Source organism: Crocodylus porosus, unplaced genomic scaffold (assembly GCF_001723895.1).
Source record: "Crocodylus porosus isolate Cpor-Errol unplaced genomic scaffold, CroPor_comp1, whole genome shotgun sequence".
NCBI classification, from domain to species: Eukaryota; Metazoa; Chordata; order Crocodylia; family Crocodylidae; genus Crocodylus; species Crocodylus porosus.
Genome location: NW_017728918.1, coordinates 14,394,318 through 14,418,068, shown reverse-complemented (window position 1 = coordinate 14,418,068; position 23,751 = coordinate 14,394,318). Strand labels below are relative to the sequence as shown.

At 43.1% G+C, this 23,751-nt stretch overlaps 1 long non-coding RNA gene across 1 annotated transcript; it reads left to right on the top strand.

Annotated features, from left to right (window-relative positions):
• Positions 1-3,079: 3,079 nt before the first annotated feature.
• On the top strand, positions 3,080-10,794 carry LOC109312181. The gene is made up of 3 exons (XR_002101716.1): positions 3,080-3,199; positions 9,173-9,263; positions 10,462-10,794. It is a non-coding gene; the product is annotated as an uncharacterized LOC109312181 (long non-coding RNA).
• Positions 10,795-23,751: the final 12,957 nt, after the last annotated feature.

Here is a 23,751-nt window from a genome sequence, read left to right as displayed (position 1 = left end):
ATCTATCTATCTATCTATCTATCTATCTATCTAAAGGGCTTAGTCCATCAGTCTGTGTGTCTGTCTGTGTGTCTGTCTGTAATGCACTTGGGGTGGGGTGGCTCCCAGCAGGGTGTGGCTCCAGCCAGTGCTGCATCAAGAATGTCCGTCAGCAATGAAGGGTGGGCATGGCTCCAGTGAATCGAGCCAGCAGGATGCAGAGTGGAGTGAGGGGGTGGCATGAGGCCAGATGTGGAGCGGGAGGTGGCACAGGGCCAGGCACAGGTGGAGGGGTGGCACAGGGCTGGGTACAGAGAGGCGGTAGCAGGGGGCGGTGATGGCGGCTGTGTGCAAGCTTCCTCCCTTCTCCCCCTGCTCCTGGGAGGTGGTGGTACCTCAGGGTGGTGGGCAACAGCGCTCTGTCCCTGCCTGCCCCTCCCCATATCATTCTTGATGGGAAATTCGCTAGTATATATATAAAAATATACTTATTAATATAAATATATATAATGTGTGTATATATATTGCATTGGGAAGAAAGATTCAGGAACCTGTAGGCCTGCATACCTAGATTGTAATAGTTTGTTCCTATGATTTACTAATAGGCACTAAAATATTTTATGTTGTGGTTGTTTTTTCTTAAGAACCTGAGGTAAGTCTCATTTTGAAATGAACTGTAGTCATTTGAATGACAAACAGGTCTTTTATTTCTCAACTTCTGCTACCTAAGGGGAAAAAAAAATCAGGACAACAAAAATATCTTCAGTTTATGTTGTAGGTTTCCTTTACAATCCCAGGAGCTAGAAATCCAAGGCAACATTTTCAACTGTTTGTGCCTAAATTTCTGCACCTTCATTCGTAGCCCTATTAACTTGCCCAAACAAATTTGTTGTGCAATTTTAATTTGAGGAATTGAAAAAGTCTTGTGATGGAATCTGTTCTAAAACATTGCAAACCAGTCTTCAGCCTTCTCTTCTTGAGGCAGGTGGACAGACTGTGCTGGGTCAACTAGCTGGTGAGTCCAATGAAGGTAAGCCAAGTTCTGTCTGATTTAGGATGTTGTTACAAGTTACAATTTGCACATGCTAAATAAGGAGTGTTAGGTGGTATTTTAATTAGCACGTGCTGTGAGGAGTCACACTTTAACAGTTAATACCCTGTCTCATGTGCACAGCTCTAATTTGCTACTAGAGGGCTGGCAGGCAGAGGTGCAACCAGAAGCTGCCAAGTCTGGCCTGTGGCTGCCCAGCTCTGGCTCTCCAGCTGTCCAGAAGCTCTCTGCTCACCCATGCCTCCCCCAGTCCTCTTTTTGGGGCACGCCTCTTACCTGTTGCTGCCTGGTCCTCCTCAGCTTTCTGTAAGGTAGAGAAGTAGAGTTTTGGATAATAAACCACCCCTGGTGGGGAAGGTCTGGAAGAAGTGCATCTTGCAATACTGGAGGACTGCAAATTGCTGGCATTAACCCTGTAAAGCATGCTGGCAACACAAGATGCCTAAGACAAGCTGGAGATCCTTCTTGCCCAAAGAACATAATTTGGAGACACTGATGCTGCTTACAGACATTTTTTTTTTTTTTTAAAAGCACTTTACGGGAAGAAGCAACAAATTACTTCAACCTGGTCCCACAGCATCTGTATAGATCAGGTGCTTTAGGAGGGCTTTTTGGTGCTCTTTGGGGGTTAGTTTTACATCTGAAAACAGACTCAGAGGGCATGTCCCTTGTCTTCTTTTGCCTTAATGCACAGACACTCATGTGTTAAGAGAATTTAAAACATTGAAAAGCGAATGTCTAATAAAACCCATAGCTTTGAGCAACAATAGGTTTTGTTCCTGATTATAGGGTCTTATGACCTGGCTGCATGGATTCTACTCCCATCACAGTCAGTAGGATATGGGGCAGGGTGTTTACCTCTATTTTCAGCAGACTTTGCTCTATCAGAGATGGAAAGTGCCACTCTGGCAGTGTAGAATGGCCTAAAAAATGTTTAATTTGCATTGGTCCTGACATTCACACCAAGTTTAGGGTCATTTTTCCCCCTGCTGGAGCAGTGTAAAGGGCCTAAACACAATGATAACCAGGAACCATTTAAGGTACTTGGGAGGGTGAAAGTCAGAGAAGTCAGCAGGCATCTTCTGTCTGTCAAATGAGTCCCATACCATTTTACCTTCTAATCACCAGTGCAAAAGGCATCTTCTGTGATTACCAGCTGGCCCGGTTAAGTCCCATGAACAATTAACATGTTGTCTACCTGTTTACTATCATGCCTTTCATCCTGTCCCTCTTGAAATGGACCTTACTCACTTAGGGCATTTGTACACATACTAGCACAGCAGTGCCAGATGCTTTTTAAAGCACCCGGCGCTGCAGCACATGCATTTGCGTAAAGGGCAAAATGAGTGTCATGGCTGAGAAAACGGCACACTTTTGAACTACAATGCATCAAAGGTAATTTAGTGCACTGCCACAATTCGCTGCACAATTTGCTGCATTTCACTGCTTATATAACTGCACACAATGCAGCACAGTGCACGCCAGCTCACCTGCAGAACAGGCTTGATTAATTGAGTCTGCTCTGGGGTGTTGGATCTCCAGTATATTGCAGCACGGAAAGGCGTGTGCACAAATGCCCCTAGGGCCAAATTCAACCTCCATTGACATCAATGAATAGGCCCCAGGGTTTAGATTTTTTAGTCATTCAAAATTCTCAGTTGTAGAGTTCTTTGCTACAGACTACTGCTCTTATCATAATGTATTGTGTGAAGCCCTCTTGCTGACTTCAGGGTGCTTGCTAGCTGTCCTTTTATTCTCAAATTCGTGATTGCTTCGTCTGTCAGTGAGAGCAGATGTAAGCAGACATCCCTTCTATTTGGGCTCTCCAGAGTTTAGCTCATAGACTTGTGTTTATATAATATAGGAACTAGGGATGTGAATGGTTAAATGCTTAAACAGTAAGCATATTTATACTGCTAATGCATTACAGTTAATGTTTGGCACCAGTCGCAGTCTGTTGGGGAAAGAAAGCAGCACAGTGCCCCAGGAAGATGGGTAGTCACAGCATGTACCTCCACATTTGCCTCCCTCTCCCTGCAGTGCGCTGCTGTTTTGGAAGGGAGGAAGGGAAGTTGGAAGAGGAGAGGGGGGACTAGTTGCAACACGGAGGTGCTACTTATGTGTTATCGGTTAACCATTAAACCAATATCATTAGAGGAGTTTAAACAGGTAATTATTTTATTGATATGTGCATCCCTAATAGAAACCAATTTAATAACATACATTGGCCTGGTAGTTAATGTTCTCCATGGACTTAGTATATCCTGCACATTCAGGAACTCTAGGAGTTGGTCAGGAAATGTTTATTACTCTCCTATATTTATCATTTTTCTCTTTCTAATGTTGCATATATTTTATTTTCTTCTTTCTACTTAACTCCCATTAAGCACAATTTCTTCCTTGTGTATGTGTTGTTTTTTTCTGATACCAAGAGTGCATTAAGCATTAAGCCACCTTTCTCTTTTCCCAATCCATTTTGTATCTATTAGCTATGAATAATGATTAATTATTCTTATTCAAGATTTACAGTCATATTTCACCTAGCGCAGTTACAGTCCATTGATCTTAGGATCTGCTTTTTATGTACCATTAAAAGTAGAGGTCACAATAAGGACAGAAGCCCAACTCACCTAGACAGCATCCGCATAAAAAGTCAGTCCTTGCTCTAAGGCAGGGGTGGGAAGAGCCCTTGCAGGGTGCCCTATGCTGTCACCACCCTGTGATCCCAGGGTCTCTATGAAGACCAGCCAGGAGCTGTGTGGACAGGGCACATGGCCAGGTGGACGGGATAGGTCCATGGACAGGCGGGAAGCTACATCCAGGAGCAGTGTGGGTAGGGCCAGGATCTTGTGGCTGTGACAGTGTGGGGCTGGGGCCAGGGCAAAGCCCTGATCTTCTCCCTAACTGCCAGAGAGATGAAGGGTCAAAACCCCTCTGTGAGGACCTGAGTCTCCCTGCTACAGGTGTTCTTATCAGTTACCTACTAGGGCCAAAATGTAGGTGGTCTGCCTTCTTTGCTGTCTAGCACCTTGAGTTTATGGGTTTTGCTGGGTAGAATTGTGTGATGTGTATGTGCCTACTTGCCCAACTAAGACACAGCCTACTTGAGCATGTTCAGCAGTACCTTATCATCCATATTGCGTATGGAGTAGATAGCCAACTGTGCATAAGTGCCAAAAATGGCTGGACATCTGCCATTTGTGCACTTAAAATGAAATCAGATTTTGATATAAATTTCGGTTATAAGAATCATCCCAATAGGCTTCAGTTATATGTACTAATGCAACATTGCTTTCATTAGCACCAGTTTTATTTCAACTTATTTACCTGAATTTGTGTACAGATGTTTCATTATATTTATTGCTCTTATTCTCCATCTCAAGTCTTCTTGTGATGGCGGATTTTTATTTCACCTGCTACATGCTGAATATGTAAGAATTTAACGTCCCATTTATGACGCTAATACTTGGCAGGCTTAGTGGACCATCTAATCAGCTGCATAAGACAACATTTACTTGAAGTACTAAGCTTAGGAATGTATATAGCATGAATAAAACAGCTCATTCTTAGCTGAGAACATCATTGACTTTAAAGGCCCCCATACCATTTCCACATCCTGTATCAATTTGATACTTTACACAGAGATATGGCAAGCAGAAATAGAATAACATTTTAGTTAAAGTTATCATATGGATTCATATGGTAAGTTTTTATTCTCTAACTTGAATATTGGTTACAGTGAAAAAAAAAAACTTTACTGCTTGTAAAAAGACCTGAGAATGCAGAGTTCCTTATGTAAATAGTCTGAAATTATATATTAAAAGAATTGATTGGTGTTGGAAGCACTGTTCAAACTAGTTCACTATGGATCACTGAATCCAGATGACTGGTACTTTAATTTTAGGAGGCTGAGCCATAGAACTGTTCACTCCCTTGCACTATTCATTTGCACCAGGGGAAAGAGATTGCAAGGTGGTGGGGAATCAGGTTCATGTTTTTGGAGTTTTTTTTTTAAAAGATTATAAAAAGCAAACCTCAACTTCAAGAGGGTGGTGATGATAGTGTTGGCCCCAGAGAGAGTTCTCTATTTTCCTCAGGCACCTCAAAAGAGTATCTGAGATCATTAAAACTTTCCTGGAGTCCATAGAAAATGTATGTCTCTCTGTCTACGTCCTGCTTTCCTTTCTCTCCATTATTTCCTTTGATTCGTTGACTTTTTCTTCTCAAGAGAGGCACAGTGATCTAATGGACTGCATCCAGGGCTGAAACCATCCACTTCTGAGGTCTAAACCTGTTTCTGCCACTGGAACAAAAGGTGACTTTGGTCTAATGATATAAACTCTTACTTATTCTGCCTATAAAACAAGAGTGAACCTGACCTGCGGTATAGTAAGGGCTTACAGGGTAAAGTTCTCATGGTACTTTAAAAACTGAAAGCATTCTATACATTTCAAAGATTATTATCCTTTGAGGTTTTCCTGCTTGTTAGCTAATACTAATACCCTGGGTGTCCAATACACATGTAGATGGCATTCAGTCTTGCCTAGGGAAAGAACCTTAAAGGCCTGATTCACCTCTCACTTATGCTAACATAAAGCTAATAATTGTCATTTTCACTGGATTTAGTTTTACCCTTTGCCGTAAAAAGTGAGATGTGAATGAAACACAGGCTCAGGGTCTTCATGCCATTTGGTGATAACTATGTAACATAGCCACTGAAACCTTATTCTCTTTGGTGGGTGCACATTAATGTAACTATATTAGGATCCTTGCAACTCCATAGACACTAGATGCATAATTTAATAAATGTAACCCCTTTTTCTGCTTATGAATTATCTGTGAATGGGCCAGGATTTCCAAGGAACTGCTCACTCATCAGAGTAAGAGGATTCATTTGTTAAAATGGAATTGCAGCCTATGAGCTGCTTGCTATAAGTGCTAGGCAGTCTTTGAACCGCAGTTGGTCATATGAGTCACATAATGCTGTCTCTGCTCCTCAAACTAAACTTATAAATAGTACGAGTGCCTGAAGAAATCATTGTGACTTTGATTATATCAGGGAGAGGGCAGATTGGGGAAAGAATGCCTTGGAGAGAAAGAAACAGAAATAAAGAAACAAGAGATAAGGACATGTAAGGGATTCTAAATAAATTTTTCAGGCCACATTTGTGAAGAAAGGGGCATTATTATTGTATTCATCTATGTCTCTGGTTTCCATACTGAAAATGGCTGGGTTCCTTCATGAGAAAAATAAAAAATAACCAGGACAGATTTCCTGCATAATAATTTTCTGTTCTAGCATTTCACTCAGTAACCTTTCTCATTGCAGATGCTGCTGGAGAGCACTACCCTGGCGCTGATTCTCGGATCCTACAACTCTTGTCTCTCTCATACAGTCTCCTACCTTCCTGGGACTACATGGGATGTCCTTGACAAGCCTAACATAGCACACATCTCTCAGTGCTACCTTAGCAGGTGATAGCGGTGGGCATCTGTCGTAGGAATGCGTGTCCTTTTTCAGTGTCTGACCACATTACGGAACTAGAGCTGGCTGAATAGGCTTGTCTCTGACATACTGCCTAGGAAAGGGTTTTTCCTCTGTAGAGTTTCCTCCTTAATTTGTTTTCTAAGGTTTTTGTTCCTCTGTTATACAAACCTTCCTTTCCTGCTTCCTTCCCCTTTTTCAGGGCTCAGAAGCATATCCAATGTATTATCTGGAATGGTTACTCATGCTAGTATTCACACTGCTTTTGCTCTCTGGGAGCATTCTTGCGTGTAAAACTGCAGCCTAATGTCCAAGACCAAATTAATAAAAAGAGTTGCTAATGACAGAGGAAAACAAAATAACAGGTTTCATTTGCAAGAATGTTCACCATCGCAGCTTTTGTTAAATGTATCTATTTCTAACAGTTCATGGAAGATCTCCAAAACTAAAGGTAATATAATGAGGCAGAAGGGCTGAATTTTAGCATCAGCTTCACAAGTAAATCAAAATGGGAAAGACTGTAGCTTAATAGTGTATTTTTATTTTTTTGGTTATGTTTATGTGTGTTTTTTCTAGAACTTAAAGGGCAAGGGGTAGACAGATTATTACCTTTAAGGCTGTTTTAGGAGGCAAGCAGCAAACCTGATTTTTGTCTCTTCATATTAAACTCCTTGCTTCTGACTTTTCTGTAGTCTTTCGATACACCCATAGTCTTCCCTTGCATGCTTTCTTCCTGAATGCCAGTCCTAAAAAAGTAGCTGTCTGAGTTTGTCTGAGTTGAGCATTATATACCAAGAAAACAGAGGCAACTTTCAAAATCACTAATGAGGGAGTATAACACTGGGGCAGTAAATCTAAATCACATATTTAGGCTGGGATCTGACCTTACAGGGGTATAAGAAAAGGCTTATCTTTTCCCCAGTGCCTTGGTCACAGCTGGAAATGAAAGCTTGAAAAATAAACTTTATGGTAGCTACTAATATTACAAATTGTATCACCACAGAATAAATCACAGAAGCCATGAAACACAACATACGGTACCCTGTTTTCAGCCAAATGATTTATTCATGAATGTTCCTAATTCAAATGAATTGTCCATGAATATTCATGAATTATTCCTTTGTAACTGGATATTGTAAGGAAATCCAGGCTAATTACAACAGAGGGTCTCTGCTAACATTAGCATAGTGGCAGTGAGAACATTTTGGAAGTTGGAAATCCTTATTTCAGTCCCAGCTGCAAGTACTTCATGTGTCTGAATGTGTACAGAGGTCAACAAAGCAACTATGTAGGGATGCTTGGATGTAGACTACTGGAACCTATCCAGCATATTAGTAGAATATGCATCATTAAACCATGCATATGACATAACTTATGGAGAGCTAAATAATAGACTTTCATGCAGAGCCAGCCCAACAGACAAGTCAGTCAAGTGGCTCTTGGGGCTATATGTCAATATAGCTACGGGGTCAAGTTCTGCTCCCACTTACGATGGTGCAACTCCACTGACTTCAATTGAGTTCGTTTGGTGTGAATGAAAGTCGACTTTGGCCTTCTATGTAGACTCATAAATCACAAGCTGACTTGATTTCCCCTTCCAGTAACAGCACTGCAGCAGTTACCGAGGCAGCTTACAATGCAATTTCCCATCTGTTTCCAATAAACTGGGGTCCAGCTGGAATGTCATAAATCTGGCAATACATTCTTGCTTGTCTCAAGCTGAAACACCGGCAGTAGAATGACCCCTTTCTCTTTCACTTTCCCCCAAAAATTGAACTCCTGTGTGAAATTATTCCTGAGGGCTTGTAGAGTAGAGACTTCGAGAGGAGCTGCTGGTTTGACTTTGCTGACAAATAGAAGGGCAGTGCTGAGTAAGATATAATATCTGGGCTCTTGTTAATCTGCTGAATGACAAACAGGTGAGTTCCTTGGGGAATTCCGAGGATTGTGTGTCAGAGACATAAGGGACTATTATGATGATCCAGTTTGACCTTCTGCATAAATAGACCTTAAGAACTTTCCCCACTAATTACTAAATCAAGCCAATAGCTTCTGTTTTGTATAGTGAATATACTGTAGAAAGATCATTTAAAGGAACAATGTAATAAAGAATTCATCATGTGACATCACAGTGGTTAATTACTTTCACTCTTAAGAATACTTACTTTCTTTCATCTCTTTTTTTCAGACCATAATTTATTTAAGGAGAAAAAGTGGCAATTTTATCAGGTATATGTTAATAATATCTATAAATTCCCTGTTATTCATGGATGATCTAATGGGATCCATCTTGTTATAACTTTGTCTTTTAGAATAAAACACTCTTTGCTATCTCGAATCTTATCCTCAGGCTGCTACAGATGGACTGTGATTATGTCACCTTTTAATCTTTTCTTGGATAAGTAGATTGAACTTTTTCAGACTTTAATGGAAGGCAAGGTTTTCAGAGCATGGAAAACTTGCCTTCATTCCTGTAGCTTGTTTTGGAGTCTTTCCCAATATTTAAACTTCTTTTTTTGAAGCACGAACACCAGAACTGAGCATAGGATTGCAATAAAATTTTTACTTATGCTATACATAGAGGTAAAGACCACCTTGCTACCCCTACAAAATACATTCCTTGTTTACATAGCTAAAGATCTTATTATCTTTTGCAGCTAACATTGTATTCCGTGCCCAGATCCCATTGTTTATCTACCATGATGCATCAGTCCTCCTCAGCCACTGCTTTCCAGATGTCACCATCCTGTAAGAGTGACCCAGATTTATTCTTCCTAGTTGTATAATATTTTGCAAACAGTAAAAGTGTTTCTTTACAACTACTGTGTTGCACTGTACCAAGTTTTATGTCATTTGCAAACAGCATCACGAGTGAGTTTATATTTTCTTCTCGATATTAATTGTCATGGAATGCAGAACAATATCTTTTTGGGACATCATTGAAACATCCCCAGTCACTAATATTTCTCCTTTTACAGTTATTTGGTTATTAACTAGCTTTTAACTGGTGAAATATGTACAATTTGGCTGTGCTCATAAATGAAAGTAAGGCTATAACTTCTTTGAAACTATGTCCAATGTAAAATAGGCCAAAGTCATTAAAAAAAAAAATCTTTGTCAAGCTCTTGCCTATATCCCAACCTTAAGCAGTCAGATGCAAAAGATGCTGCTGATTTTTCTTCACAAAGTTGAGAAGATTCATAGGCACAAAGTGAAAGTCAGTCTCAATTGCAGAGATGGTGGGGGGTTTAACCACAGCAAAAGTCACAGAGAAAAATGAGAAAAACAAAACTGAATAGATCAGAAAGGAAAGAACAATCAACAAAGGCACAGCAGGGGGGATGTTGAATGGTATGGATAAGAAGGAGGATGCTCTTATTCCAGGCTTACAGCTATGGCAGTTTTGCTCTGTGCTTGATTTACATAGTGTCCCTTCTATAAAATTATATGCCTGAATGCTGCCAAGAACTCTGCTGTTGCTCCATTAAATGTAATTCCCAGGATGCTACGGGGTCCTAGTTTGCATGAGCACTGAAAGACAATTGTCCTGAAAATGTAGATTGCTTGTGTCTCTAAAACCATCAAGAAATAGCTTAACGAAAGTCCAATTAGTGCCCAAGTAGCTGCTTGTCTGTTTTCTCTGGTTGTGTGATTAACATTATTAAAATATATTAGAAGTAATGTATAACTCATAAAGTGGAAAATAATATTACAACATAAATATTGTAAATGAACCTTCCTCAATCCTATATGTATAAACAAAGATGAGGGAATTTATGATTGTATGGCGTGATAAATGAGAATTAGCTTGAGTTTGTGAAATGGTAATTATATATGTTGTAAATGAATAATGAAATAACATTTACCCACCCACATGCATGTGATCTATATTTGATGTGTTGAAATTAGTCATTTCAATGCTTCTTTTTAATTTTTCCACTTACAGATTGTTCATGATGTGAAGATGCATCTGACTGTAAACAGGGGCTGAGATTTTAATTATTTTTTTCCTCCATGAAAGATTTCTAAATAAGCATCAACTTTGGAGAGCCAATGAAAACATGATTCTACAGGCTTTTACCACATGCCCTATTTTCCAATTGGAAGAATGGATTGCCCAGCTCTGAAACCCCCACCTCTCCAGGCCTTTGAGTCCTGTGCTATGCCTCTGAGTGGAGCACCCAGAATGTGGGGGGAACAATGGAGATACATTGATTCACACCAGCTTTCTATCATTTATTTCATTTTGTTTTTTACATATATTATCTCTTTGAAAGGTTCTCTTTGTTCTCTCTTTTTTTTACCAGCTTCACTGGTTCATAGGTTGTTTCACCAGAAATTGCAAATTTATTCATGTGTAACCTGCGAAGTTTGGGTTCAAAGTTTGAAAAACTCATGTTTTATAAATGGCCTGTTCATGGCTTTTGCTTGGCCTCATATAAAAAGCAGGGGCTGCTTAAAAGTTATATCAGTCTGAACATACTCTAAGGGCACATCTACACGAGATGCATTACACTGAATTAACCTACATTAATGTACATTGCAAGTGTGCATCTACATGTACAAGCCCTTAGTGCACATTAAGTTAGGCTAATCACACCTAAATTTGATGAAATTTAGGTGTGATTAGTTAAAGCTCATTAACACACATGTAGACATGACCTGGCACTAACTTAAGTGCCAGGTCTATCCAGCAACTAGGGGGCTGGCCTAAGCCCAGTCCTGGGGCTCCTGGCAGGCCACCTCTCCCCCACAGGGCTAGGCTGCTCTCTGGAAGTCCCTATTTGCAGCCATGTTGTGCCTTGGGGCACACAACCAGGAGCCTGAGGGAGCCTGTAGCTGCGTCCAGGTGCCCAGCAGGCCGTGTGCGCCCCCCTGGACAGGCCACAGACTGCCTTTGCCTGGCCGGTCCCCATTCAGGGTTCCTGCTTGGCCACACGTGAGTGTTGCAAAGAGCTGCAGCTTGATGCACCCCTTGACCAGCCCTGATATCTCCCCAGGGCTGCCGCCTGTCTCTGGCTCTTTTTGTTGGGGAGGGAGGGGCAAGATGGCTCTGTGTGTTGAGCGGGGAGGGATGAAGGGTGGGGGTGATGGTTGTGAGGGAAGTAAAGCTGTTTCCTTCAACCCTGTGTGTGTCCTGAGAGTGGTACTCAAAATGGGCAAGGGGTAGGGAGTATGTAGGCAGTTGGCTAAGTGGCTTAGAGGGGACTGTTGTAAGAGGTGGAACATCAGGGCTTCCTGCATCTGGTGCCCTGGCCTCCACTAGTAGGTGTATGTTTCACCTGAGTCCTCCTCTGAAGGGACCCACCACTGGTGCTACCACTTCAGGTCATGCTCTCGGTACCACCTCTGCCTGGCATGCTTCTCTGCCCAAGATTCCCAGAATGCCTCTCTCCAGGCCTCATGAACATTGTACAGCATGCACTCTACAACAGTGACCCAGGGGAGGTTTTTCTTGGCCACCTAGAGGTGGGTGGTGAGGCAGCACCAACAAACTTTGAGACAGCCAAAGGCATACTCCACAAGGGAATGGGTTTAGCTAAGGCAATGGTTAAAATGGGCCTGGTGGGGGTCCAGGTGCCCAGTGTAGGGCCTCATGTCCCACAGGAGTAGTGGGTAGCTTGGGTCCCCAATGTGGAGGGGTGGGATGATAACAGTGCCTACTTGAAAGTCTTATATTCCTAGCACAATGCAACCACTTTCCATGAGCGTGCTGAGTCCTGAGTTCCAGAAAATATGCACATCATGTGGGCTGCCCACCCAGCTAGCACTGACATGGGTGTAAATACCTTGTTTGTTGAGGACCACTCGGAGGGCCACTGAAGGAAGCCACTACAGTTATAGTAGGGGTGCCTAAATTGGTTGGGTAGGTGATGGGGATGTGTGTCCCATCCAGGGCCCCATGCACAAGGGGAACCCCAGTGCCCAGAACCCTGTGACCACCACCTAGGGGCCATGGACATGGAGGACCATATCCACCAGCATGTCCTGAAGGGTGCCACACACCTGCAGGATGGCCTCCCCAGTGGTGGCCTTGCCTACCCCAAACAGGTGCCCAACATAGTGCAAGCTGGTGGGAATGGCCAACCTGACCAGCAGCAGGGCCGGGCAGATATTGGTCGGGAAGGCCCAGTGCATCTCAAGTGTTCTGACACCCCAGGTGGGGTCAGAGCTGGTGCAGTAGGTCCTCAAAGGTGCCCTGGGTCATTCTGATGGCATTAACCCACTGCTCGTAGTCCCAGTTGTGCTATATGATGTGGTACCACCAGTCCCAGCTGGCACAGCGGGCCCAGAAGCAGCATGGCTGGACAGACAGGAGGGTGATGGCCCAGCAGTAGTGTCCTGGAACCCCTGGTCATTGTGGCTGGAAGCAGCAGCTGTATGGCAGTGGTGGCCATAGGAGGGTATGGGGTACTCATCTTCCAGGCCATTGGTGTGGGTGAGGGAGACGGGCAGAACAAAGTTGCCATGAGTCAGTTGATGGTGATAGTGGCAAGCCAGCAAAACAGCCATGGCAGCTAGGAGGATCAGGGACCCCTGTTCCTGGGTGCCAGGGCCAGGGACTGGGACAGCCAGACATGACTGAAAAGTGCAGCTGAGGCAGGAGCAGAGCTGACGTGTTGCCCAAGTCCCTGCCATGCTTCTTCTCTCCACACAGGAAGTGTCGGCACAGAAATCACAGAGTTGGTGGTGGGGGGGTGTGTTTTAAGGATGGCTACCAAGTGCTGGCAGCTTGGCCTGGCTTCAATATGGCTGCCAAGTTATGGCAGCCATGTGGCCGGAGGCTGGAGCTCCTCCTGTTGGCCACAGGTGCACATGACAGGACAGAACAGGAGGGACTTGGGGCTAACTTTTATCCCAATTCTCTGCACAACTAGATACCTGCCAAACCTTGCTTAATGCACATTAGCTTAATGCCCATTAAATTTAGTCATGCTTATTTGGACTTGTAGATGTGCCCAAAGTACATGAAGAGTCTCAGCTGAAGGGTTAGTTTGGTCCCCTTATGCTGAATAACTCTGAGTAAAACAGTTCAGGCTCTGACTATTTATTAACAACAAAAATATTTTTAAAGATAACTTAAATATGTAAATTAGAAGCTTCCAATGCACTTTAAACTACCTTTCAGAAGTGTGGTTTTGGACCTATATTGATTGCACATAGTAATCAATTATGTGCAGTTAGTAAAAATTACAATATTCACCTCCAAAGAATTAAGTTACAAAGTAATAGAAATGAGGATTACAACCAAAAGCTAGGGTTTTCCGTTTCTTTTGAGAATTTATTCTGAAATGCACTGAACATTCTCTCCTGCAGAGATCATATTTTGTATTAGTGAGCATGTAAACTATAAACTAATAACATATGATTTATTTTAAACAATTATGTTTTAATAAAGTCCAACCAATTTCATATCCATGATAATGTATCATATTATGTAAATAGTCTAAGTTATCTTATATGATAGCTGAATATTTGATTAACAACATGCAGATAAAGATCTATATTTATCAACAGCAAACAATAGCCTATTCTTATGTTGCCATTCTCAGTCATAATCAGTAAATCATCTGCAAAAAAGGATTTCCCCCCCCAAATAGCTGTGGTTCTGTTTTCACATTAAATATAGATTTAATACATAAGGCTGCAGAGAGATATTAAAAAGATACTGCATGATATTTACAGGCTGGACAATACTCTTTTTACTTGCACAGAGTAGTGATTTCTAAATGAGTAGTTGCATTGAAATCAATGGGATGACTCACAGAGTAAAGCATTACTCTGTGTGAATAAGGGTACAAATTGGACCTTAAATGACCATAAGTGTTCCTCTGCTAGATTATGTCTGTTTAGAAAACCATTAAAGACAATTACTGGGCAATATTTAATTCAGAAGCTCAAGTCTGAAGCCATTGCAAAATGTTTTATTGCATTTCTCATTTCATTAATTTTTCTCTATAATCTATTTACTAGATGGGGATTGTAGAAGCCCATTGCCACATTTTCATTGTTCAAAAAGCTGTTTGACTGCTCAGGCAACATATGGCAAATGTATAAATGGTTATGAATAAATCATGAAATATCAAAATTATTAATAACTGATAAAGCCCTGAAAAAGCCTTTAGCTGAACATTATGAAAGTAAGAGAGAGTAAAAAATGCCTTGGAGAACAGTGTCTTCACTTAAGAAGTTAGCACTCCCACAGTCTGGAGTACTGGGCGTAGCAAGCGACTTTGTGGAGCCAGCTATCGAAAAGGCTTTAGCAGTGGTGACTTGAAGATAATGTCTAGTGGAGTGTAATGATGGAGGAGGTGATGAGAGGAAGATAAAAGATGAGATTGTTTGGGGTATTAGAAATGGAAACATCAAGCTAAGGCTTGCTGCTTTAATGGCATCTCTCACTATATGATCTCAGAGTGCTTATTGTAAGGTCAGAAACAACCATTAGATCAGATGGCTGACTTCTGAATGCCACAGAGTATAGAATTTAATTCAGTTTAACTCAGTTGTTCCTGTACTGAGCACAATAACTTCAGTGCTTTACAAACACTATGGAGAGAATCCTACTTCACTGCTCAGCGTTCTACTTTACCTTCTCTTTTGCTTTATGCAACCACCTGAATTATGCTTATATGCCTCACTTCCACATGCACCTACACGTTTAGTGGAGAAGTTCATGCTCGGACTAAGAAGCAATTCAGTACTATGCAGGAGGCATCTAAGTCTGTTTGCTCATCATTGCAATTCAACTTCGCCAGAATGTGCCATGCCAAGACCTGAAATTGTAATGGACCAAATCCAAAGCTAGCAAGTGGTTGAAACTAGGCTGAGATGGTTAGGGTAGAGCACCGCTTTCACTTAGCTTGGGGCTTGCCACCACCTCTGAGCTGGCCTGGGAAGCCCACTCCCCAGCCAACACCCATCTGGTGGGGATAGATGCTGCCCGGCAGGGACCCTTGGGGGGGCAAGGACTGGGGTTATTTCCCCTCCCTCCCACATACAGTGGAGGGGACAAGAGGGGGCTTATTTTGCTGCTTGGCGGCACTCAGGGCAGGAAGACCCAGTTGCTGTCCACTGGGGAGAGTGAGGGTACAGGGAAGAATACCTCCCCTCCCTGCCCCTTCAGGAGCCATGCTGGTCTGTGGTTGCAGCAGCAAGGAGGGCACACATAAGGTTTGTCTCAGGTCCCTGCATGGGACAAGGAAAAGGGAATGAAACCCCTGTCTGGTCAGGCCCCCGACCCTGCCCATCCCTGCTCTGGCTGGGGAGCAGAGGGGAGGGGCCAGTCATTCTGGGCTAGAGACAGACCTCCACCCACAGACCATGCTGGGATGCTGGGGGACTCTGGTTTAAGTTAAACCAGGAAGGGGTCTGGGACAGTCGGACAGATATTGCATATACCGGTTTGAGCCAAATCAATTAAGTCTAATACTACAATCAGGCAAGTTCATCTCAGACCAGTTTTGGCCATTTTGAAAGTGGCTTATGTACACTGAATGTCTGTTCTCTTATACGTTTAAACTACTTTTGGATCACTTAAACCAGTTTATGTGTAATGTCTGTCCTTAGCCATAGTAAGCTTGTTCATCCAGCAACAGCAAGATTATCAGCTTAGTACATATTCCACTTCCCACTTTCAGAAAACAGAGTAGCCCGTCACTAGAAAGCCTATAACCCTACAGAGTACATTTTAAGTGGAAACGCACAATCCTAGGCATGCTTACTTGCCAAGATCACAATTAATTAGCCAAATTCTGACTGTATGGTGTAAAATGGTTAATATGATTTACCAGTGCTACAGGTGAAGAAAAAGTAGAAAGTTTGTTCAGGTAAATATAATGAACTTGGGATACTTACATGATCTGTACCTAAACTATTTGGATGTATCAGGACATGTCTACACGTCACTGTACAGCAATGTTACTATGGCACAATATGGTGCAATATGGGCAGTTACTGCACTGTGCATGTGGCGCACAATTAGATTTTGCCACTACGTTGCCATAGCAGCACACTATACCAAGGGAGCACGCTGCTATGGTGACTTACCTGCTGATCATGTGTAGATCCACATAGTGTGTCATAGGGTAATGTAGCACACTGCTATGTCACCATATGGGTGACATATAGACACATCCTTAGAGACACAAGATTATGGGACACTATGGGAACAGGTTTTCTTGTGGAAATTCTACCAATTTCTCTCTTTAACTATGTCCAGAATACTGCTAAATACAGAGCATTTCATGTTGTATACAGAGCACCTCCAGACTGGATCGTAGAAGAACAAAATTCATTTAATTTGGGGAAGTGACATTTATAAGCTTCCATGTACTTAAGCTTTGGGGAGAGACATGAACCCACAGGTCAACCCGCTAGTGTTTAATTCCATCCACTTCAATTTATGGTAATTATGGGCACTTTTTTTTTTCTTTTTTTTTGTAAGAGTTGGTGCTTATCACCATAAAACTGTGATTGTCTGACATCACATTTTTAAAACAACCACAGAAGCACTGTACCGCTTCATGGCTACGTCTGCATGAGCTGTTTACCATGGAGACTAATTAGCTCCACAATAAATGTCTCGAATCTGCATGTGTGACCCTATTAGGCTGCAGGAAACCCCACAGCAGGGTAGTATTTGTAAGTACAAGTAGTGCCCTCTTGTGGAGCTTTTTACTCCGCAGCACTGCACATGTAGACACTGACATGGCTGGCTGGGGCACATGGGTGTTTGTGTCGGGGGGTGCTTGCTGGCTAGCCTGGCACTGGAGAACCCCCTGCCCAAGCCGGCCCCTACGCAGCATGTTGAACCAGGTCAGAGCATCCCCAGGCTAGCAGGCTGACCCCTTCAGGCTCCCTGCCAGCTGGAGCTGCTCTAACCTGGCTCTACATGTTGTGGTCTGGGGCGCGCATTCAAATAACACACCCTGGAGCAATAAACTTCAGAGCAATAAGCACCAGAGTTTATTGCTTCTAATTAATTGAATGTGTAGATGTGTCCCATGAGGGTTAAATATATTATGTATTGTTAGATATTCAGATACTATTTGTGGGGTGTATATTGTAGATATTGTATATATACACTGTACTTCTCTGTGTGAAGTAGTATTTAATTCAAGATTCGTAATTTTTTTTTCAGATTAGCTGTAAGTGGCGATTTGCTTATTTTTGAAATATGTCATTGAATATAAGGTGTCTGAGCTTCACTGGAAGACAGTGAAGATGGCCATAAGAATAGATAAGACTTTCAGTACTTACAAAAGACTCTCAAGTCCTGAGCCTGTTAGGACTTTCTTAAGAAGAAAACAAATCCTATCAGATATTTCTTGATTTCAAGGAATATGTACGTACAAACTGTGGCATCACATCAGTGAACAGTTCCTAAATAAAAGATGTGATTTTTGTCACATGCTTAATAGGACAAATAGCATGAAGCTGCTTACAGAGCATGAAAAAGTCCATGTGGGCTTCAACAGAGCGAAACTTATCTAATGCCTTCCTTTACAAACATATAAAGGGACAGATTGCCCTTGGGTAACAAACTCATTCTTCCAATGAGCTGAGGTGGGCATCTGAATGGCATTTGAGGATATTCTCAAATCTTATGGAAAAAAAATAGGTTATTGCATGTCATAGTTCCTGTGATATATAAAGCACAAGGGTTATAATGACACCTACTAAGCAGCATTCAGGCAAAGATGGGCAAAACAGGTTTTGTAAATGAGCCTGGGCTTTGTCAAACTTCACTGATTGGCTTTTTCTTTCTTAAATAAACCAAGGGGTACTTCTGATCTAAATACTATTTTATCTAAATACCCCATATGATAAAATAGAAAGGAATTCAGATCTAGATCCCCCATTTTTCTAGTACCTTCCCTGCAAGATTTCAGTGTTACACTAAGGTTCAACTAAGCAGCTATCATTTTGAATAAATCCCTTCTGAAACTACAGGAAATTCTAAACATTGGAGATGAAAGTGAAAAAAGATGTGTAACCATCCCAAATAATTTGTCATTACAGGAAACTACAGACGAAATGTTGCTCATGTTTCTGATAGCATCACTCATCTGAAAAGCTTCCATATGGGTGACAAATAAGCAGAAATATCCAGAGAGCTAAGAAGCATATCTCTTTGGCTATTAAAGGTGCAACACATTAAATGGAATCAGCCAGAATTTCTGTAGTTTAGCATATCACATTTTCTCCGAATCTAGCAAATTTGCTAGGACCTTGAATATTTTAACACATCTAGAGGATTGTTCATGTTCTGGCTTCATTTATTTTACATTCTCACACTGTATGTTCCATTCAGCTATACCTAACCTCATAGGCATGTTATCACAATGCAGTCATTCATATGTCATATAACTTTCTTTAACATCTCTTCTCACTCATTTTAGTGATTAACTTTTACTGAAATATAATAGGGGATACAATGCTTTGAATTTTGCAAAGTTTCACCCAAGGATCTCAAAGCATTTTACAAACCATTCTTTAGTAGCACAACAGCCTGGACAGTTGATAAAGGTAATTATTTCTATGCTACTGATGCATTAATTTTGACAGGGTGAGGGTTATATAAATTCCCACTATAGGATCAGTTTTCACACTGTTGTGTTTCCAGCACATAATTTGAGAGTGCAAATACAAGATTTAGATATCTACATTAGAAAAGCCCCAGTATGTTAGTGACAGGCACGCAGAGCTGGCCCTAGAGGTGGCAACGTGGGTGACCACCCAGGGCACCATAATCAGGGGTTGCCTCCCCATCCCCCTGCCCACACGTGTGAGCATCCTGCACTCATAGCAGCACTCTTCCCCCCTCCCACCCTGCTCTGCCCTGCCCTGGCCGATCCCCCACCCAGACAGAAGGAGCAGTGCCCAACCCAGCCCATCCCACACTTCCAGCTGCTGCTCAGGAGGAGCTGGGCTGGGCACATGCAAGTGGGGTGGTTTCTGCTTTGGTCCATCCGCCTTGCTCCCAAGCTGCGCGCCTGCCTGGTGCACCATGCTGCTCTGCCTTCCCACAGGATTGCACCCTGCACCCCTGCCTGCCTGCCTCTATCTCTGCCTGAATGGAGGCACCAAAATACAAGGTTGCCCAGGGTGCTATTTTCCCTGAGGCCAGCTCTGCAGGCATGATACAAGAACCCATGTCCTGATTCCCAACTCCACGTGCGCATAATCCTTGCTTCATTTTTGGTTTCTCCACTTATACCAGGTTCATGCTTCTCTGTTACTTTGCTCATTGCACAGAATTACAGAACAGTAAAGAAATGGGACTGGAAGGAACCGCAGGAGATTACCTAGTCCAACTCTGCCCAAGATAGGAAGGGTGCGTCCATATGAGCATGCACATGAGGCGTGCATGACCGCAAGCTGCATGCACCATACATATAGGCATTCACTGTGCTGCTAATTTGCAGCATGGTAGGTATTTTTGACAATGGGAGACCCCAGTGTCGAAAAACTCGGAGCCAGAAGAAGTGGGGTGGCACATGTGGTGACAGTGTGTGCCACCCAAAATGAAAGCCTGGCCAGCCTAAGCCACACTATGGCTGCTGGCCAGGTTCTGTGCAACCAAATCACTGCTGGTAAAGCCCAGGTAAGGCTGTTGGGGCCAGCCCAGGTGCTGTCCCCAGTCTTCCCTACCCCACCTGGAGCATTTTTTCCCTATGCTAACCCCACAGGAAGGGGTATGCACCAGGGCAAAAAGCAGCGCACAATTTTTCCCCTTGGCAACTGCATACCCCTGCTTGTAGGGAAGCAGCCAAAGAGTCTTGTCTAAACCAGCCTAGACAAATGTTCATTTCACTAGTGTTGATAATGTCCAGTGACAGGGATTCCACCATCTCTGTAGATAATCTGTTCACATGCTTAATTACCCTGATATGGTCAATGTGTCCAGACATGCATATTACCAGAATGCATTACCGATACACTGGATTTCTGCTTGGCCCTTATGGGGATGCACAATGCTGAAGAGGATACACAGTCCTTATTGCCAGCTGGGACCATGTAATGGGGAAAAAAAATCCTTCAGCAAAGGAGGCAGCTCTTCTTAAATGAAAAACATTTATTGGGCAGGAGCAGTACAATGGGCAAAATCCTTCTGTCCCAACGCTCAAGCAGTCACTGTCCAAAAGAATAACTCTGGCTGTTCTCTCTCCAACCTCATCTCTTCCTATCTCCTTTTTCAGGACCTTCTATGCACTCTGATTCTCATGTGCCTCCTCTGTCACTGAAGAACAGCAAGAAGTCTTTTTGGGTGGTACATCAATATTTGGAGATGGGTTCATTGTTTGTTTGATGCCTTATTGTCTAATAATCCAGCACTCAGACAGGGTCTTCGTCCAAACACAATTAACCTTTTCTTTTCCTGTGTGCAAGCTAGTTGGGCAAACTGAGGCGTGCAACATTATTATAACACAGGCATATATTTAAACCAGAAATATTACAGAAAACCCTAGTTTGTCACACCTCCCAAACCTGCCTAACAAAGCCTACAGTGGTCAGAGAGGTCTGCAAACTTTATGCTAGGGGGAGCAGTAGAAACGTTCCCTTTCCTTTTTGGAGGAAGCCCAGTGCTTGAAACAGGATTGGAGGTGGAAGGAAAGCAGGACACCCATGACTTTTCTACTGCCTACACAGCAGGACTGGCCTGGTTCAGGAAGTGGGCTGGAGATTATGAAAGGCTAAGGTAACTACATTCCTTCCCATGGTGCACTAGGGTTCTTTCTCTGCCTTGCCTTGCTGGTATAAAACGAGCTGTAGAGCCATAATCTAACCCATAATATTCTGTGCAGTTTTAGAAGAGGAGAATCCAGCTGAAAATGTAAATCTCCTATATCTTTGCATACAGTACTTGGCAACCAAGCTGATTTATCTCATACATATTTATTAATTTAAGAGCTTTTTGTAAGTCATTTGACATTTCATTTAACATACTTGTATTATTAACCCTGAATGCTTATTTGCAATGCTTAAAATTGCTACTAATTGTTATGGGAGAATAACTAAGATTATTTAAAATAGGCAGGAGCAGGGAGGCAGCAGTGGTGTTCTGTTCATTGCCACAAACACAGGATTGGAGCCTGGAAGTCTCCCCTCCCAGTGTGCATTTCTGTCTGATGCAGGGGCGGGGGACACATGAGACAAACACATCAACCTTTCCAGCCACTGCAGTTCTTTTTCCCCAGGAGGCTGTGCTTCAGTATCATCCTACTGGCTATGGGGAACAATAGGTTCACCACCCTGTTCCATGTTTGGCAACAGCCCGTGTTGCCCAGGATAGTCATGACAGGAGTAAGGATCAGTGATGGCAGCAAAATGCCGTGCATCATTGTTCTTGCTATATACCCTTCCCTAAGGGATGGCTAGAAACATGTCCAAGGAGAATGGAGACTTGTACATCCCATCCTAAGACTTTGGCAACTACTGACCTTCTGGACAGCTCCCAGGACAATGCCATCTCCAGACAGGATGTGAACAGACCTCACACAAAGTTTTAACGAGAGCACATGGGACAATACGTTTTGTCCAAGAGGCTTCTGTTCTAAACAGTCCTAGGCTGCACGTAAGTTCATGTCCATGACCCTAATTTCATTCACGCATGGCCTGAAATGCCCTGATCTCATTGAGCATTAAACCTTGAATGTGCCCCCACAACTAGCAGTTGACTTTACTATGGGAGAAGCAGGAGCTACTTCTCCCATAGCAACAATTAGCAGCAATTTTAGGAATTTTAAGCAGGAGACAAGCTTCACGTTCAGAGCAGAGCATGGGTGAAGAGGAGTTGGATCTCCTTACTTTGGAAACATGTCCAAAAGCTGAAGATGGGCATGGCCAGGCAAGATGTTTGCAACCCACGTTTCGTAGATTTCATAGACATTTGGTCTGGAAGGGACCCCAGAGGATCATTGAGTCCAGCCCCCTGCCCCAGGGACAGGAAGTCAGCAGGGATTATAGGATCCCAGCAGGATAAGCATACAAATGTGTCTTGAAGGTGTTAAAAGTGGGTGCTTGAACCACCTCTGGTGGCAGTCTATTCCAAATCTTGGGGGCTCGGACAGTGAAGAAGCTCTTCCTTATGTCTAGCTGAATTGGTCATGGCAGAGTTTGTGACCATTCAACCTTGTCATCCCTTGGGGTGCTCTGGTGAGCAGATGATCCCCCAGATCCTGATGAGCACCCCTGATAAACTTATAGGTGGCCACCAGATCACCCCTGAGCCTGCGCTTTTCCAGGCTGAATAGCCCCATTGCTCTCAACCTCTTATCATAAGCTCTGTTTTCCTGACCTCTGATCATGCGTGTGGCTCTTCTCTAGACTCTCTCAATCTTCTCCACATCCTTTTTGAATTGTGGGGCCCAAAACTGGCTGCAGTACTCCAGCTGCAGCCTCAACAAGGCTGAGTACAAGGGGAGAATGACGTCCTGGGATCTGCTTGAGAAGCATCTACGGATGCAAGCCAGTGTTTTGGTCACTTTAGTAGCTGCAGCATCACATTGCAGGCTCATGTTCATCTTGTGGTCACTGATGACGCCCAAGTCCCTTTCATCTGTAGTGCTAACCAGAGTAGCACTGCCGAGCCTATAAGCATGCTGCAGGTTTTTTCTCCCAAGGTGGAGAACCTGGCATTTTTCGGTGTTGAACACCATCAGGTTCTCATCCGCCCATTTCATGAGTCTGTCCAGATCTGCCTGGATCACCCTCCTGTCCTCAGGTGTGGATGCTTTACCCCAGAGTTTGGTGTCATCGGTGAACTCGGCCAGTCTGTTTCTGACACCGATGTCCACATCATTGATGTAGATGTTAAACAGTATAGGCCCTAGGACAGAGCCTTGTGGAACCCCACTGGTCACAGCGCACCATGATGATTGGCTCCTGTAGACCACCACCCTTTGGGTCTTACTGCAGAGCCAGTTCCCCAGCCAGTGGATCATGGTGACATCAAGGCCACAGTTAGCCAGTTTAGCCAAGAGGTGATCATAGGATACCAAATCAAAGGCTTTTTTAAAGGTGAGGTATACAGCGTCGATCTCTTCCTGCTTGTCCAGGTGATGTCACCTGGTCATAAAAGGAAATGAGATTGGTCAGGCAAGACCTACCCACAACAAACCCATGCAATCTCCCTCACCCGGGCCTCCCTGACCCATAATGGGCAGGGCCATCCCATGGAACTGGTGAAAAACTGATGCAAAGTACCCATTTAATAGGCTGGCTTTTTCCC